The 19701-nt window shown below is 34.2% G+C and overlaps 1 protein-coding gene and 1 pseudogene across 31 annotated transcripts in view; one reads left to right on the top strand and one right to left on the bottom strand.

Moving 5' to 3' along the window:
- STPG2 (sperm tail PG-rich repeat containing 2) overlaps window positions 1-19701 on the bottom strand; it is a 531806-nt gene that overhangs the window by 260487 nt on the left and 251618 nt on the right. The window lies entirely within an intron of this gene.
- Window positions 1695-12509, top strand: LOC102154538 (annotated as a pseudogene).

Below are 19701 nucleotides of genomic sequence, written 5' to 3'. Positions count from 1 at the left end.
TTAATTCTACATATTTCTATTACATGGTTTACTGGATTTCAGGCAGAAGCTTTATGAGATGTCATGTAACTAAGGACAAATATAGAAGCTATAAATGGTTGACCAAATGTTCCAATTTGACCAGGAATATCTTATCTTATGCCTTTTGTCACAGGATACAAAATTAATATACAGAAATCTGTTACATTTCTATACACTAAAAATAAGACAGCAGAAAAAGAAATTAAGAACATGATCCCATTTACAACTGCACCAAAAATAATAAAATACGTAGGAATAAATTTAACTATAGATATGAAAGACTTATACTCTAAAAACTATAAAACACTGATGAAAAATTGAAGATGACACAAACAAATGGAAAGATATTCCATGCTCATAGATTTGGAAAAACAAATATTGTTAAAATGTCTATATGACACAACGGAATCTACATATTTAATGTAATCCTTATCAAAATACCATCAGCATTCATCACAGAACTAGAACAAACTAAAATTTGTATGGAACCACAAAAGACTCAAAATAGCCAAAGCAAACTTGGAAAAGAAAAACAAATCTGGAGGCATAACAATTCCAGACTTCAAGTTATATTACAAATCTGTAATAATAAAAATAGTACAGTACTGGCACAATAGGATAGAAAGCCCAGAAATAAACCCAAATTATATGGTCAATTAATCTTCAATGAAAAGGCAAGAATATGCAATGGGAAAAAGAGAACCTCTTCAACAAATAGTATTGAGAAAACTGGACAGCTACATGCAAAAGAATGACACTGGAAGACCTTCTTATACCATATTCAAAACATAAACTCAAAAATGAGACCTGAATCCATAAATATCCTAGAAGAGAACACAGGCAGTAATGTCTCCGGCATCACTGTAGCAATGTTTTTCTAGATATGTCTCTTGGAACAAGGGAAATAAAAATAAACTATTGGGACTACATCAAAATGAGAAGCTTCTGCACAGCAAAGAAAACAAAAACAAAACTAAAAGCCAACATACTAAATGGGAGAAGATATTTGCAAATGACATATCTGATAAAGGGTATCATATGACATACTTATGGCCAACAAGCACATAAAAAAGATGCTCAACATCACTCATTATCATGGAAATACAAATCAAAACTGCAATGAGATTATTACCTCACATCTGTCAGAATGGCTACAGTGAAAAACTCAAGACACAAGTGTTGGTGAGGATGTGGAGAAAAGGAACCCTCATGCACTGTTGGTGGGAATGCAAACTGGTGCAGCCAATATGGAAAACAGTATGAGGTTTCTTCAAAAAATTAAAAATAGAATTACCATACTATTGAGTAATTCCACTACTGGGTATTTACCTAAAGGATATGAAAACACCAATTTGAAAAGATATAGGTACACTTATGTTTATTGCAGCATTATTTATAATAGCCCGATTATGAAAGCAAACCAAGTGTACATCAATAGATGAATGGATAAATAAGAAGTGGTATACAATGGAATATTAATCAGCCATAAAAAAGAATGAAATCCTGTCATTTATACTGACATGGATAGATCTACAGAGTATAATGCTATGCAAAATAAGCCAGTCAGAGAAAGACAAACACTATATGATTTTACTCATATGTAGAACTTAAGAAACAAAATAAATGAACAAAGATAAAAATCAAGAGACAACCCAAAATATAGAGTGTTAACTATGGAGAATAAACAGAGGGTTACCAGACAAGAGGTGAGTAGGAGGACTGGTGAAATAGGTGATGGCAACAAAGGAGTACTCTTGTGGTGATGAGTACTGAGTAATATATGGAATTGTTAAATTACTCTATTATACATCTGAAACTAATATGACACTAAATGTTAACTACACTGGGGTTAAAATTTTAAAAATATAAAAGAAAAATAAAGTATTCCATGTAGATGCTTACAAAAAAAGTCCCTTTCATTCTCGAAGCCCTTTTAGATAGTCACTCTATCCAAAAGAACTAAATCAAGATGGCTAAGCTTGAAATTGCCTTCTAAAATTATACCTTCTAAAAATGTTTTAAGTTACATTTATAATTTAAAAAAATAAAAAATATTTACATAAGATAAACACACTATTTACAACAAGCAATTTATTGATAATGTATCAGAACTGGTAGCGGAGCCCTCTCCAGTAAGATGGCTCCAACACTAAGGTAGCTTTCTTATCTCAGCCTGGTATATTTCAGTTAATTTGAAAAGGGCAAGAAAAAGTTGATAATAAGGGAAATAAAAATCAAAATGGTAGGGGTACCTGGGTGGTGCAGTTGGTTAAGCATCCCACTCTTGGTTTCAGCTCAGGTTGTGATCTCAGCGTCAAAAAATCAAGCCCCATATCAGACTCTACCGTCAGCATGGAGAATGCTTAAGACTTTCTCTCCCTCTTCCTCTACCCTTCTCCCCACCTCTCCTCTAAAATTAATACATAAATAAATTTAAACAAATATTATCTCAAGTGTGTTGTGCCCAAGATTAGTATCCGAGAAACCACCAAGGAGCCGACACCGATACAAAAGCACGAGAGTTTATTTACAAGCTCGAGCTTGGGTCCAAGTATACTCTACACAGTAGTGCAGGGGCTTGGACCCTAAAGTGGATTACAGCGGGGTTTTTTTATGGGCTGGTCTAGGGAATTTTCAGAAGGGGTGGAGGAATTTTTCCATTCCAATATGGGGGAAAGAGTGGGGGGAGTTTCTTAAGATCTGATATGGGATTCTCTGCCGAGGGCATTCTGAGCTCTGTTGTCTTTCTGATATAGAATTCCCTGTCAAGGACATTTTGCAGTTTTTCCTGTAAAGTTCAGCTCTTATTCACATGGGCCTATAAGATGGTTGTACTTGTGCTAATGCTAAACTTGAGGTGGAATGGCCTTAATTTTCTCGGCCTCCACAAAGTGCTTGTTGGCCATGCGTATGTCTTCCTCTGTGAGAGTTCTGTTCATGTCTTTTGCCCATTTCATGATTGGATTGTTTCTTTGCTGTTGAGTTTAATAAGTTCTTTGTAGATCTTGGATACAAGCCTTTTATCTGATATGTCATTTGCAAATATCTTCTTCCATTCTTTTAGTTTTGTTGACTGTTTCTTTTGCTGTGCAGAAGCTTTTTATCTTGATTAAGTCCCAATAGTTCATTTTTGCTTTTGTTTCTTTCCCTTGCCTTCATAGATGTATCTTGCAAAAGTTGCGTGGCCAAGTTCTAAAAGGGTGTTGCCTGTGTTCTCCTCTAGGATTTTAATGGATTGTCTCACATTTAGATCTTTCAACTATTTTGAGTTTATCTTTGTGTATGGTGTAAGAGAATGGTCTAGTTTCATTCTTCTGCACGTGGCTGTCCGATTTTCCCAGCACCATTTATTGAAGAAATTGTCCGTTTTCCAGTGGATATTCTTTCTTGTTTTGTTGAATATTAGTTGACCATAGACTTGAGGGCTCATTTCTGGGTTTTCTATTCTGTTCCATTGCCATCAGGGAAATACAAATCAAAATCACAATGAGATACCACCTCACACCAGTGAGAATGGGGAAAATTAACAAGACAGGAAACAACAAATGTTAGGATGTGGAGAAAGGGGAACCTTCTTGCACTGTTGGTGGGAATGTGAACTGGTACAGCTACTCTGGAAAACTGTGTGGACGTTCCTCGAAGAGTTAAAAATAGAGCTACCCTACGACCCAGCAATTGCAGTAATGGGTATTTGCCCCAAAGATACAGATGCAGTGAAATGCTGGGACACCTGCACCCCAGTGTTTATAGCACCAATGTCCACAAGAGCCAAACTGTGGAAGGAGCCACAATGTCCATCAACAGATGAATGGATAAAGAAGATGTGGTATATATATATATATACATATATACACACACACACACACACAATGTATATTATTCAGCCATTAGAAAGGACAAATACCCACCATTTGCTTTGATTTGGATGGAACTGGAAGGTATTATGTTGAGTAAGGTAAGTCAACTGGAGAAGGACAATAATTATATGGTTTCACTTATATGGGGAATAAAAGAAGTAGTGAAAGGGATTACAGGGGAAAGGAGGGAAAATGAGTAGGAAAAATTAGAGAGGGTGACAAAACATGAGAGGCTCCTAACTCTGGGAAACGAACAAGGGGTAGTCGAAGGGGAGGCAGGTGGGAGGATGGGGTGACTGGGCGATGGGCACTGAGGAGGGCATCTGACAGGGACAATGGGGTGACTGGGCGATGGGCACTGAGGAGGGCACTTGATGGGATGAGCACTGGGTGTTATACTATGTGTTGGCAAATCAAACTTCAATTAAAAAATACATTTAAAAATTTAAATAAATAAAAAGGAAATCCAAATGATAAAGCACCTATATGCTTGGAAATCCAAATTTAAGAAATTCGAAGTTTACTGGCACAAGAAAGTAAGGCAACTTGAAATGTAGATTATGGGAGCATTACTGTGATTTATGAGTTAATGGAAAGAATGCAAGAGTTGGAGGAAGAGGAAATGGTTTAAAGCAATTCCAATTTTTTTTTTCTAATTGGAAGATGGTAAATTCTTCAAACAACAAATCAGTGCTCTTCAATTTGCTAATCTGTGGAACAGTGAGCCACAAATATAGTCTATCTAGACTCTATCATGGTATTTAATAATGTCTTTCATTGTATCAACATACAAAAAGTAGATTTTTTTTAATCTGAATATACTTACTTCACATTTGGCTACTCTATATACTACAACTGTATCTATCATAAGAATCAATCCAGAAAAAAGCATGTTATTCCAGGCAATTACTTAGATGAAGTCAGGTTACATTCAACATTCATCCCTTACTCTGACCTCAGTAGTTGCTTTTTTGTTTGTTTTTTAATTCCCGAGGAGTGAATATTTCTTTAAGCTCATTTGATATTTGCTCTTACAACTTATTGAACTCAGACTCAAGATTCATTTCAGGGTCTTGTTTCCCCTAACACAGTTATTTTTAGCATTCTAGAAAGAGGCACTCCCTCTTCAACCTCCAGGCCCATGATGTGAACCCAAGACCAACCTAACCAGGACAGGGAATGTACTACATAAGATATTATGCAAATGTCAGTATCAATTATCAGCATCAATCAGTATGGATGTTTCTGTTGATTTCTTGAAACTGTGTTCAACAAGTTTTTATTATTATCTTAGATGATGATATGAAAGTCACATTTTTCACTGCATAATAATTGAGTTTTAAACATTTTTAAAATGATGTGCAAGGCCTACATGATTTGGCCCGAGCCCACTTATCCACCCTTGTTTTATACTACCCACTACCTTTCCTTACTCTTCCTTTTAGCCACATTTCCCTTTTATCAATTCTTTGTGCTATGTTCAGAGTCATAGAATATAGTGGTATCTCTGCCTGGGATAACCTTCAAACCCAACTTCCACAACATATAGCACACATACACACAGAGTAAACTTTTATAGACCTCAGCTCAATTGGTACTTCTCTGGCAGTGGCCCTCCCTAATCTGAATACCGGAACAGACCTGCTTTTATACACCCTAACAGTATACTTCACTTAGTAGCATTTACTTAAATTTGCAATTATAAATTATTTGTATAAACAGCTGATGATCTCCCCCTTTCAGACTACAAGAAACACTAGGCTAGATGAACTTTGCATACTACTGATCTGCTATATTGAGCACAGTGGCCTAGTACAGAGCAAATAAACTGTAAATAATTTTTTGGTAGGTTAAAGGAGACAAGGCTAGAAAGATAGAGAATACGTTGGAGGAGAGAATTAGTACCCAAAATAATCTTGGTAAACTGGAAAGGTAAGCTACATCCAGACCAAGCAGTGGTAGATGATACGTGGTAAATGATCATTTAAATATATCCCCTATCCTCCACATACCAAGACTATGCAAGCCCTTGTCACAGTCTCCAAATTAGTTTTATTACTTTGAGTGCTGATACTCTGTTATAATTCTCAGATTTCATCCTATGCTTGAGTTCAAATGAGTAAGTATGGAGAATATAGCTAACATGTAATCACATATTACATAGCCCAGGAAGTTTGTAGAATAGTCATGAGGACTAGCCATGATCAATAAATAACAGAAGTCTATTCAGTATGATTGCTAAACAGATATTGCAATCTTGGACTGAATTAATAATGTAGCATCTAGAACAACAATAAGACTATTGAAAACTGCACAGAACACTCTGGTATACTGTCTAATCTTGAGTACTTCACTTTAAATGGCATACCGAGAGTTGACACTGTTCAAGATTGTATTATTATTATTTATTGTTTGTTGTCCTTCCTGTAAGAAGCTTGTAGATACTTGCCCTTTGCTATGTGACTTGGAGTACAACTCAGTGAGAGATTCAAATTTTCCTATCCCATCTAAATTACATTTGGATGTGTGACTTCATTTAGCTAAAAAAAAAAAAAAAAAAAGAAAGAAAGAAAGAAAGAAAGAAAAAATAAAGTAAAATATATGTATAAAAAATGAATAGAAGATACATGTCATGGGGCACTTGGGTGGCTCAGTGGTTGAGCATCTGCCGTTGGTTCAGGTTGTGATCCTGGGGCCCTGGGATCAAGTCTTGCAACAGACTTCCTGCAGGGATTCTGCTTTTCCCTCTGCCTATGTCTCTGCCTCTCTCTGTGTCTCTCATGAATAAATAAAATCTTTAATAAAAAAAAAAAGAAACATGCCATGGCCACATCTGAGCAAATTTTACACCTTTTCCTCTGAGAAAAGATTGGCATAACTTAGAGACTGCTCCTTCACCCAAAGTTCTAAAATAAAGTTATATGGAGAACTTCATATATGGAAAAGAACACAGCTGACCTATTGTGTGAGAAATAAACATTTATTGTTTTAACTACTAAAATTATAGATTTGTCCTTACCACAACAAAGCCTAGAGAAAGTTAACTAATAGTGTCAGGCAACCTGAATAATTAAAAATTTTGAGACTACCTCGTTTTAGGAATAGTTGAAGACACTGAGATGTTCCATTTATTGAAACGAATGTAGAGGGATATTGTAGCCCTCTAGATATTTAATGAGTGGTCAAATATGAAAGTATTAGAACTGGTCTGAATATTCTTTTATTTTTTTCAGAGAGAAAGAACACAAGCATGAACCGGGGGAGGGGCCAGGGAGAAGCAGATTCCCTGCTGAGCAGGGAACCCAATGTGGGCTCCATCCCGGGATAACCACCTAAGCCAAAGGCAGAGGCTTAACCCACTAAGTCACCCAGGTGCTCTGGTCTGAGCTATTCTTACTGGGTCAAATTAGGACCAATAACTGGGAGCCTTAGGGAAATCCATTTCAGCACTGTACAAGAATTTGCTACTTGCATAGGTGGTCAAAAATGAATTTGGTGCTCTTGGATGAAGACACAGTCACAGCTACAGTGTAGCCTTGGATGCCCTGCTCCTGCTCCTGACCCACTGCTGTTCTCTTTTGTGGAGGAACAAATAAGTCAGGAAGCCAGCCACAGCCATGGCTTTTAGACACTGAGAAGACACCCGTGGAATGAAAGGTGGCGATTCACCCAATTAGAATTACTCTCACTAGCCCCAACGTAAAATCTTTCAGAAAGGTATGTGCTGACTTGATCAGAGGCTCAAAAGAAAAGAATCTCAAAATGAAAGGACCAGTTCAGATGACTACCAAGACTCTGAGAATCACAAGAAAAACTCCTTGTGGTGACGGTTCTAAGACTTGGGATTATTTTCAAATGAGGATCCACAAGTGACTCACTGATCTGCACAGTCCTTCTGAGACTGTTAAACAGATTTTACCAAGGCAGGAGTTGAGGTTGAAGTCACCATTCAGAAGCTTAAATCAATCTTTTTAATAAATTGTCAGTTGTTAAAAAATATGAAACTGGCAGTTTTAGAATGCTTATAAAGTTTCCTGACGTTCACCTTCAAATAGCTCAATACATTTAATTGGGTATTTTAAAAGGATTCAAATGTAGGTTGGCTTCATAGACTATATGGCCTCTTTACAAAACAAAATGCAAAATTTATAACAAAATATAGGAGACTTTCCTCCAAGACTTTCCTCCTACCCACTTTCCTCCAAGGATTCACTGTCCATTATATGTTCGTTTCTTCCTGTCATTCTGTTCTTGCTTAATCATTATAAACAGTAACTGGTAAAGATGGAAAGATTTCTTTTAAATAGGTCATATGCTTCCAAAATTAACAGTCTAAGATGCGGTAGCAGTTAAATATGAGAAAGTAATACCACTCACAAAGATTTATATTAAACATTTAAAATAAAGTAATTGAATTTTAAATAAAATAGGAAATCACAAATACAAAATTACTTTTGTTTTTATTCCTCAATATTATTCAAAAATAAAAATCTTACTAATGAGTATACAGAGATTTATAAAATAATCCTACATTTTCTATATGCAGAATACAATTTCTACTTCACTTATAAGGCTATTGTCTATTTATAAGCTTTAGTATGACAACTAATAGAACATTTGATGATTTTAATTTTCCCATCCAATATAGAATTTGTTGAATTAAAAAAATTATTATCAAAGTGAACCAATTGTTATTTTAAAATTAACGAATTATATCTTCAGGAGAATGTTCATACTTGCTTTTATAAGAAAAACAACTATCAAATAAATTTTCTTTTGGTACTTATTTTTATTAAACAAATAAAGTCAATGTCATCCTAAATAACATGTTAAATTATGGCTGCCAACATCTGATCCTTCTATCTCTTCTAATTAGTTCTTTCATATTTAATTTTAGTTATCATAGGCCAATGTTCAATTTTATCACACATTGTAATTTTTTTCAAATAAGTATTACACAGTCACTTAATATTTATTAAATTTTGATAAATTCAAAATAACCATAAAAGTGAGTATTTTAACAGTATGAAAAATATCTTACTATCACATCTGAAAACTCAAAAATTCAACATGAGTAACTAATACATTTTTGGGACACAGAAAATTTTCTTGTGGCCTCAAATTTAGAAGCTCAGTGATTTTAAGACTTAAAAGTAAATGAAACTGTTGATAATCTGAGAAAGAGGCTTTAAAGTGTTTATTCCATTACCAATTATGTTTGCCTTTTTCTTCTCTTAAAATTTTGATTAAACACCAAGTACAATGCATTCTTTTCATAAGTTTTTCCATTTTTTTAAAGATTTTATTTTTTTATTCATGAGAGACAGACAGAGAGAGAGAGAGAGAGAGGTAGAGACACAGGCAGAGGGAGAAGCAGGCTCCTCGATCCTGGGACTCCAGGATCACGCCCTGGGCCAAAGGCAGGCACTAAACCACTGAGCCACACAGGGATCCCAAGTTTTTCCAGTTTTTAACCTATTAAAATACCACAAAGGAGTACAATGAACCAATCAAGGTTTGATTTTATTTTCCCTTCCTTTTTTTTTTTTATCATTTATTCTCAATAATTTACTTGGTAGAAAATAATTTTAGAAGATTCTGAATATCTCTAATAAACATGACATCATGTTCCATTAAGCTGTAGCTTCTTTTAGAGTTAGAATTTCACAGTATTTGCTCTACTTAATTACAAAAGGAAACGAATCTTACAGAATTTGTTTCCATGTAGTTTGTTATTCATTTTAATATTTATAAAATTATAATTTTTGAAGCAATTTTCTCCCAAAAAATCTGCTTTGTCTACAAAATTAGGAGATGGATTTACATAATTATTCCATATTATAATACATCCACAAAAGAGCTAGTTTAATTTGACCTTTTTATAGAAAATTGGTATTTTAGAGGAAACAAAAAATAACTGAAATTTAACAGAGGTTAAGAAAAGATGGTGAGAAGAGAAAATAAAAAATAATGAAGGGAAAATATAGAAGCAACCCCTTTGATTCCAGACATATACAAATGACTTGCTAAAACAATGATAATTTTAAAGACATATTGCAAACAAATGCTTGAAATGAGTGGGTGTACGCAATGAGGCTTACTCTCTTCCACCTTTGCCAATGACAGAACATGCCTAGATCAACCTGCTGGAGAATGAGAGCCACAGGAAGCACATCTAAGTTGCCCCAGTTGCCCCAACAATGGCTAATCTAGATCAAATCAGTAATCACCTGACTGCCAGACAAACAACCCCAACCAAGATTAGTTGAGCTTCCTTGTCAATCCTAGCTAGCCCTGTCAATCCTAGCTATAAAGAGTTGCCACCCAACTTTAGGGTACTTTGTTACATAGTAAAAGTAAAAAAAAAATAATAATACCAGATTGTCTGTAATTATTAGGTGCAAATTTTGATATTCTAACAATTGGTACCCTAACTAGAATAAAATAGACCTAATAAAACATTTGATCATATCCATTTGTATTCATATTAGAAATTCTGAGAAATGACATGAAAATCATGTATGGACTTTGGTTAAAAATAAGCTTGAATTCAAATGTCTCCACCATTTATTACTATTTATTATTATTTATTATTTATTAGCTGTTTACTTATTATTGCAATGAGAAAAAATTAAATTTTTTGTGCTCCAGTTTTCCTCTGTAAAGTGGGAATTTAATATTACACCATAAAAGTAATACTGAGGTTTGAATGTACTATTATAGGAAACCAACTTATTCATTAATTATTTCATTGGTTCATTTGTTCAACAAATAAATAATTACTAAGCATCTACACATGCCAGGCACCATTTTAGGTGCTAGCCTATGACAGTGAACTAACTAGATAAATTGTTGCCATTATAGAACTGATGTTCTGGAGTAGCAAACTAATAATAAGCAATGAACATATAAATATTAAATTTGTGACATGAAAAAAGTTATCACAGGTAAAATAAGGTGAAGGAGACTGTGAGTACTAAGTATGGGTTGTCAAGGAAGACTTTAAGTTGAGATCTGAACAGAGATTAAAAGGAGGTGAAGAAGTAAGTGATGTGGGTGTTGGGAGGAATATAGGATGGCGGATGGAGCTCACTTGGTAAGTTCAAACACCTGCCATGTGCCTAGAACCTAAGTCAGCAAGAAAGAGAGATGAGTTAAGGGAGGCAGAAGGGGGCTAGAGTGTAGAGCTCCTTAAGGGCTGTGATAAGGATTTTTGTTTTGTTTTGTTTTTAAGATTTTATTTCTTTATTCATGAGAGACACACAGGGAGGGGCAGAGACATAGGCAGAGGGAGAAGCAGGCTCCCTATTGGGAGCCTGATACAGGACTCGATCCCAGGACCCCGGGATCATGACCTCAGCCAAAGGCAGATGCTCAACCACTAAACCACCTAGGTGCCCCTTGTTTTTGTTTTTTAAAGATTTATTCATCTGAGAGAGAGAAATCACAAGCAAGAGCAGCAGAGGGAGAGGAAGAGAATTTCAAGCAGACTCTGCGCTGAGTATGGAATCTCTCACAAGGCTCCATCCTACCACCATGAAACCACAACCCGATCCAAAACCAAGAGTCAGATATTCAACTGCTGCACCACCCAGGCATCCCAAGAACTTTTTTTTAATTCTAATTAATACTGGAGGCTATTAGAGATTCTAAACAGAGGAGTAACATGAGAATAGATGGTATGGGCAAGAGAAGAAGCAAGATTACTTAGGAAATTCCTGCAAAGATCCAGCTAAGATAGCAGTTTGGACCAAAGTGTTAGCATTAGAGGAGATGAAAAGTTGTTGGGATTTGGATATATTTTGAAGATGAAGCCAATAATATTTGCTGGTGGATTGGATTTGGAAATGAGAGTACCAGAAGAATCAAGGATAAAGTTCTAGTCCAAGAAACATGAAAATGGAACTGCTATTCGTGAGATTGGAAAGGCAATTAAAGATTAGGGTGCAAGAGGTAAGAGTGGGATGAGTCAGGCATTTGGTCTTGGGCAATACTATTTTTTTTTGTTTGTATTTCAATTTGTTTTTGAGGGGTCTGTTAACTGTCCAAGTAGAAATGTTTAATAGGCACTTGTATGTACAAGTTTGGATGGAGTTCAGGAGACACTGAATGCTAACAGTAGGAGTGCCCTAAAATTAAGTTTTAGATTTGGGTACCAAGATAAATTCTGTTATTCAACTTTGGAAAAATAAATATATTGCATGTGGACATTATTTCTGGTACTTGTGATCATGGCCATTACCATCAGATCCTGCTGGCATCACAAGTGTTAGGGGGAACAAAGCATGCTATATCGATGTCAAGCCGTTCAGGAGTGATTGAAAGTACACAGTAGTTTAAACAGAGAAAGTATAATATAAAGAATTATTAACTATGATAAAAGAGCTATAACCAGGATAGAAGAAAACTCTGTATTTTGCTCTAGGGCTAAGGGAGAATGCCCAAGAAAGGACAAATATGGAAAGGGGGCCCTCTTTCCTCAGGTTGGGTTTCAAACTTTTGAAACCTACTGAGTGACAAAGTATTCTGGGTTTTGCAGCCCAGAGCTTGTCTATAGTTGGTGAGCAAGAAGGAAGCACTCCTGAAGGGCCGGAGGGGGCTGCACAGGAGGTACAGGTGGGACATAGGTGAACACAGCCAGACATGTGAGCATGTATAGGGAATCAGGGTTCTGACGCTGCAGAGGGCTTGAAGCGTACAATATGTATGTGAGCTACTACCAATAGGCAGCATGCAGACATGCAGAAGGAGTAGAAACAGGGGTGTAGACTAACCAGAGGCAAGGGACTGGGCACACGAAAATACAGAGGGAACAGGGGCCCTGGTACATCAGGGGGCCTGGAATGCAGAGCATCCATGTCAGAAGGGCCATGGCATAAGGACCATGGGAAACAAACATAGGGTGAGCAAGCAGGAATTGGGGTGACAGTGTGAGCAAGAGAAAATAAGAGTGTGGTATCCATGTTGAGAGGGTTACAGAAAAGTAATCACCAGGACAAGGGCTGCAAGGTTGCAGGGGTCTGTGCATTCTAGACGGATGCCTGCAGTAGCATATAATCATTTGACTTTTCCCCCCATACTGCTGACTCAGCATGTGGTGGCCAGAAAGAGCAGGAGAGTCCCTTTGTCCTTCAGGACCCTCTACTGAGAACATTCAGCATCATATCACTGAAAAGGAGAAATGCTTAAAGGAATTCGACTCCATCCTCTTACTGCACCATGTGTTTTTGCTGCATCAGAGTGAGTTTGAGGGTGAGAGGCAATAAATGGATAACTGGCATACATATCATTAAGATGTATTATTAATATCTGAATAGTCACTCTCAAATATAGGTAAGTATTCCAAAAATAACTTTAAGTAAAATTCCCTATGTGTATTAAATGTTCAAATTCTATCATTCAGTTGTAATTGTATATTTATTGCTGCAAGAGAAAATGATGATTGTTCAATTTGTAACATTATATATAAAACAATTGTTAATAATTCTCAACTATTTAAATAAATAGTGAATAGACCGACAGTCAACATCCCTGTTACATAGAGCTTATTAGCTAGACAACTTTAGGAAAAATATATCCCTTTTCAACAACGCTTATAGAAATTTAAATAAATTAACAAAAAGAGTACTTGAGTATTAATATCATGATAACTTTTGTAAAATATTTTGTAAAATGTATTAGCTCCATACATTAAATAAAATAAATCTTTCAGCATTTATTTATTTTGCAATCATTTAATTTTACTTAGTTAGGCCATAAGCCTGAAAGAAAAAGTTCTACTTGGGTATTCTCAAATACACTGAAAACCCAAAAGAAATGTAAGTTTTATCTCTTTCCACAAAGAAGAGAAATCAGCAAGGCTATCATCAGAGTGTTGATTCAACACTAGAGAGGAACCCAGCTCCTTCCCATCTTCCTCTCCAGCCAGACGTGGAACCTATCTTTTCACTTCAAAGTCACATATTACTCCAGGGAGAAAAATGGCTACCGGAGCTCTGAGGGGAGAAGATGAAATGGAAGGAGCAAAGAGCATCATCCGTCTGTCTCTACTTGAAGCAGTCTTCCCATATGTCCCACATAATGGTGTCCAAACTTGGACAATGGTTACATATAACGAGAATGGATTACTAAGTTTGTAATCTTTTATCTGGATACATTACTGCTCTGAATTGGATTTCAAGGAATACTGAAATGTAAGTAGTCCATCCTATCTATCATCTTATAATAAAAAGGTTGATAAATAGAAAGGCTATAAAGCATATGACAGAGAAAAAAATGGAGAAATTATTGGGAACAAAAAGAGAAAGAGTAAATACAGTCCTTGGAGAACAGCACTTTGGTATAAAGAGAAATTGACAGAAATGAAGGGAAAGATAAAAACAAAAGGCAATCATTTATTTATTCCCCTGTTATGCATCAAGAACTACACTAGGTGACTGAGTATACAATAGCAAACAAGAGAGATGCATCCCTACCTTCACAGAATTCATATTCTAGTGGATACTATGGGAACAATAAAATCACAGTGACTCTAAATAGCAGGTTGGAGACCAGACACAGAATAAAATGGCCCTTGATATTCATATTATTTACAATAATGCAAAATGAATTCTCAAAGTCTCACTAAGCCTTTAGGAAAGGAAGAGTCTTTAAATTTATAGTGAGCACAATATGGTAAGGGAATCATAAGTGATAGTTACTATTTTAAGATATGCAAAATATCACTGAGATTTTCAATTTTGGGAATGCCGGGTTTATTATTTTATTTTAGTGAAAATAAAAAATTAAGGACTCTCATATTTATATATATATACATATTGTATATGTGTATATCCACACATATACTTGTGTGTGTGTGTGCATTTGTACATGCATACATATAACTATGAGCATTGTTAAATTTATCCTATAAGAAAAAAAATTTATCCTATAAGGTAGAACTAATATCATCCCATTTAGAGATGAGAAAATTGAGTAACAATTTCTTGGGCAATAACCTGCCCCTGGTCATGTAACTTATAAGTGTCAGAGCTGAGATTTGATTCTGGGAGTTTGGTTCCAAAGTCTGTTCCCTTAGCCAATGCATTGTTTCCTCTCCATGTTTACTCATTTAGTCTCATTCGCCTGATTTCCTATCCCCATTATTCTTAATTTTGTTACCATTAAATTTTCTTTGATGCCAGCAACAGTAAAGAGACTGATTTCTAAACAAAATATTATAGGGAGATGAATGGATTAGAGGAATAAGAACAAAGATGAGATCTCCAAAGTTTGTAGAAGTGACAGTTAATATTGGGAGAATTTTCAGTTGGATATATGGCCAGAAGGACTTTTCCCTATAGGGAAGATGAGCATATTTAAAAACATTAAAGCCATACACTTGAAACTAATGTAACATTGTGTGTCAACTGTACTTCAATAACAATAAAAACTAAAAGCATTAAAGCCTATAATATCTACTATTTAATAAAATTAAATAGATGGAATATAAAATGATCTCTGAAATATCTCCAGAAGATAAGTGTTCTTTATTATTGTTATTTTTCAATATAGTGGGATTTAGAGAGGCAACAAAGTGAAACTAAAAAAGCACTGGGGTGCATGCCAAAAAATCCTAGAAAATGGTGCTGGTTTTTCCATTTATTAATTTTCAGAATAATAGGAGAAAAATGTCCAATTTATGCTGCCTACCTCGCAAGTTTAAGAATTAAAAAATCTGTTTTTCCCCAGTGCTCTGAACACTATTAAGTACTATTACAGATATAAGGTAAGGTCATTATACTTAATCACCATCATTATATGAGAGCTCAGTAAATAAAGGTTAGAGGATGATCACAACTCACCTCACATTGGAGAACTGAACCAGGAATAAATTTAACAAAATTTATTTCAAATGTTCACATTTGGCCAAAGAGGAAGCACTGTTGACCCCACGGGTTACAGTTAAACTGTAATAACTGCCTATTCAGAATTGTCAGTTTCTCCTTGTCATTTTTTAGCCAAAATTATACCACAAAATAGTCTTTTCTTTTAAATCAAACTGAAAGGTCCCAGTCGGATCTTGCTTAAAAACTGAGTCCAGGGGCAATCTAATCATGTCTCTTGGGTAGCAAAACACTGAGTCAAAAGATCCCAGTTCCTATTAGAGATATCCCATATGGCCCCTGCTGTTAGTAAAACAATGCATTTCCTGGTCCTACACAAGGTTTTCCCAGCCATGTTGCTATTCCATGTGCTTATATATATAAGTTCTAGGGACCCACAGAAAGGATTGTAAAATCAATAAAGTTTTTATTTTCCTACTTTCTGCATATAAGAGCTACTCCTTGGTTGGTTTTACAATCAAATGTAAAGTGTACTGTTAACTTCTATCTTTTCATTAACTAAAAAGATATTAGTTAACTTCTCTACTCTACTTTTCGTTAGACTAAATACTATTGGCCCTAATACTTATTTTAACTAGAGTAGAAATGATCTCTCTTCAGTTTTTATTCATAGTGGATTAACCATTCTCCTTTATTTTTCATATTATGCCTCTCATATTCAACCTCAATCTATCGATTTTCTGCCTTTAAAAGCTATCAAAGATGAGGATTATGTGCTCCCTCTATGCCCTATCCTTACTTGTAAAATGAAACTTTAATTGCATAAAATAGTTTGGGTAATTTCCTATGTGTCAGAAACTCCATTTTTACTAAAGGACTGTCTGCTACTTTTCTGAACCAAATTTTCTTGATTCACTATTAAAAATAGTCTCTGCCAATTATGTATGATAATAACATTACACTACTAGTGATTTAAATAATGATGCTTTGTTGCTATAGGGATGTTGTGACATTGAACATCAGAAAAAAAAATCACTAGAGAAATTAAGACATCAAAATGCTTGCCAATAAAGTTTTTATTCATCATCACCAAATATTTGTCTGTCCCTTATAAACCAACTATAAATAATTTAAATGCAGTTCTATATTGAACCAGTAGGAATATATAGCTGGATCTTGGCTCTGCTCTCTCTTCTTGACTTATTATTTGATGATTTATGTTATTAATATTATTATAACGTTAAAAAGAAAAAATACTAAAAATTAACAAAGGAAATAATGTTTTCTCTAGTTCAAGTAATTTGGACTTATATATTCAATTGACAGTAATTAAAGAGAACTATACAATAAGTTAACAAATAATCTATAAAGTACCCTTGTTGGTTGTTTTATGGATATACTTATTTAACTATATTTCCTTAGAGAAAAAAATTGAATTATTATATACCCTGTTTTATTGTTTGTATCCATAATATAGCAGCTGAAAAAGAGAAAATAAAAATATTTACTAATATATATACACATATATACTTTTTTCCTCCAGAAAGTCCATAGTGGGGGGAAATGCCATTAGACTAAATATTGAGAAGCCTAGATTTCAGTCTTGGCTTTCTCTCTCACCAGCTATGTAATGGTTGAACATCCCTTAACTCTTGGGCTCTCACATTCCTGATTTGTAAGCAGAGATTAGATCAGATGATATATAAAGTCCTGTCTAATTTAAAGATTCTACAATTCCATGGTACATAATTTCAAGATGTGTCCAAAGCCTTTAACCTGCATAGATAAAATTCACAAGAATCAGCTCTCTTTTTCTTTCACTTGGATCAAAGGTGACTAAAACTGATAAAAGCAATTTGTTCAATTCTTCTTCATGACAAGGCATTCCGTCAACTCTGACCTAGATGCCTATCAAATACAACTTCTTATTTAACAGTTCACCAGTTACATTCTTAACTATCATAAAGTGCTCATGAATGAAAATTTTGTTATAGTTCATTCCACCCCATCTCTGTTTATCATTTTAATTCAAATTATATATATGGCCTTAGAAATACTGTTCTGTAATATGTGAACTAATTTTATAGATACTTCTAATAACACATTTGAAGGAATGCAATTAGCCAACGTTTCTATCAATCGTTCCAAAATATGAATGATTAACTTTCTTCCTCCTAGATGCTCATAGTTGACTTTACTCTCTATCACAGAAAACAAATGAGATAGCACCATGATAATATTTACAATATTAATCATTATAAATACCAAAGAGAAATACACAAGACAGGGAAATTTTGCTCTTTATTATGTCATTTCATGCAATGAGTCATAAAAACTACTAAAATGTCAGATAACACTATGATGGAGGATAATGTTATTTTTTAAAACCATAAATATAATTGCAAACAACAAAGGGGAAATGAGTAAGTCTTATGTGAATTACATCTATATTATGATAAAATTATTCTAATGTAATCTTTCTGTACTACTTCAAAAGGACAATCTTCTATAAAAATATTTTCCAATGAACTCTGTCTGACATGCTTTCCAATTTTCTGATCAAAGATTTAAAAACTTTTTTGCATGTGAAAAAAAAGGCACTACAAAGGTCTTGTATTCTGCTATAACCATCCTAGATAACAAAAATATATATCTTTTCTTTCTTATTCTCTTTTGTTTGTGTGCTAAAACCTGGGACCGAAAAACATGTATATATTTTAAAATAAATACAAGCAGCATAATTTTACTAGTCTTTAAAGTAGATTGTAATTGTTGTGTTAAATTATATACTTTTCCAAGAAGTTTTTTTTAATCAATGATAATTAGGTAAAAACAAAGCTTAGCATGTTTGAAAATTGCTCATCTAGCAGTATATATTACCCTAAATAATAGATATTATGAAAGGCAAGTCCAAGTCATTTGTTTATTACAGTGTAAAAATTGAATACATCAGAGTACCACGTTAAGTGTTTTCTATGAGTTTCTCCTTAAAGTGTACTACTACAGATTACTCTTATCACCACAAAAAGAATGATGTTAAGTCACTGTGTAAGTTTTTCCAAGCATTTTACATTTCATGTTATACTGTAATTTGTAATAAATATTATATTTTATGGGTTTGTGTTCATTCAAATGAATAGCTGACAACTGGAATAAGAAAATGAACCTCTTTTTTTATGGTGGTTATGACAAAGATAAATGTAAAGGAGAAAATGGGAGAAGGGCAAAAGCAAAATATATGCATCAGAGTTAAGAAAAAAATATAACACAAGAGCAAAACAAAACCAACAACAACAAAAATATTTTCCCCCACCTGGCACCAGACGTCTCTTAGGAAGAGAAATGTTTTAGATGAGAAAAATGCCATGACTAACTGCTTGCAGTTGCAAAGAGAAAATTCAAGGGGCATAAACTTTACAAAGAGAGTAAAACATACAGCAAAATTCAATTCAATAATATTTTCTTAAAGATTTCTGTGTCTGTATTCATGAGGGATACTAATGGGTAGTTTTCTTATATTGAAATACATTTGTATATCTTTGTTACCCAGGACATGCTGTCTTCATAGAAAAGATAAATAACATTCCCATCTTTTCCATTTTCTAGGAAAGTTTCTGTAGGATGTCTATTTTTTGCTTCTTAAATGTTTGTGCCTGATATTTTCGGGTCAGAAGATTTTTAATTAAGAATTCGATTTCTTTAGTAACACAGAACTGAACTATTCAGGTTTTGCTTTCTTCTTGAGACAATTTTGGTAATTTACATCTTTTAAGAAATTAGTCCATTTCATCTATATTGTCAAAAATTCTTTGGTACAAAGTTTTTTTTAAAAAAATTATTATTATTCATTTAATGTGCAGAGAATCTGTAATCTTTTTTAATCTTTTTAAACTTTTTAATTTTTTAAATTTAAATTTTTTAAACTTTTTAATCTCTGATGTGACACAGGGATTTTCTTATTAATTCTATTTTTAAAACTTTATTGTGAATATATAGAA

Source organism: Canis lupus, chromosome 32 (assembly GCF_011100685.1).
Source record: "Canis lupus familiaris isolate Mischka breed German Shepherd chromosome 32, alternate assembly UU_Cfam_GSD_1.0, whole genome shotgun sequence".
Lineage (NCBI taxonomy): Eukaryota > Metazoa > Chordata > Mammalia > Carnivora > Canidae > Canis > Canis lupus.
The sequence above is the reverse complement of the archived record's forward strand: the minus strand, read 5'-3'. Positions and strand labels throughout refer to the sequence as shown.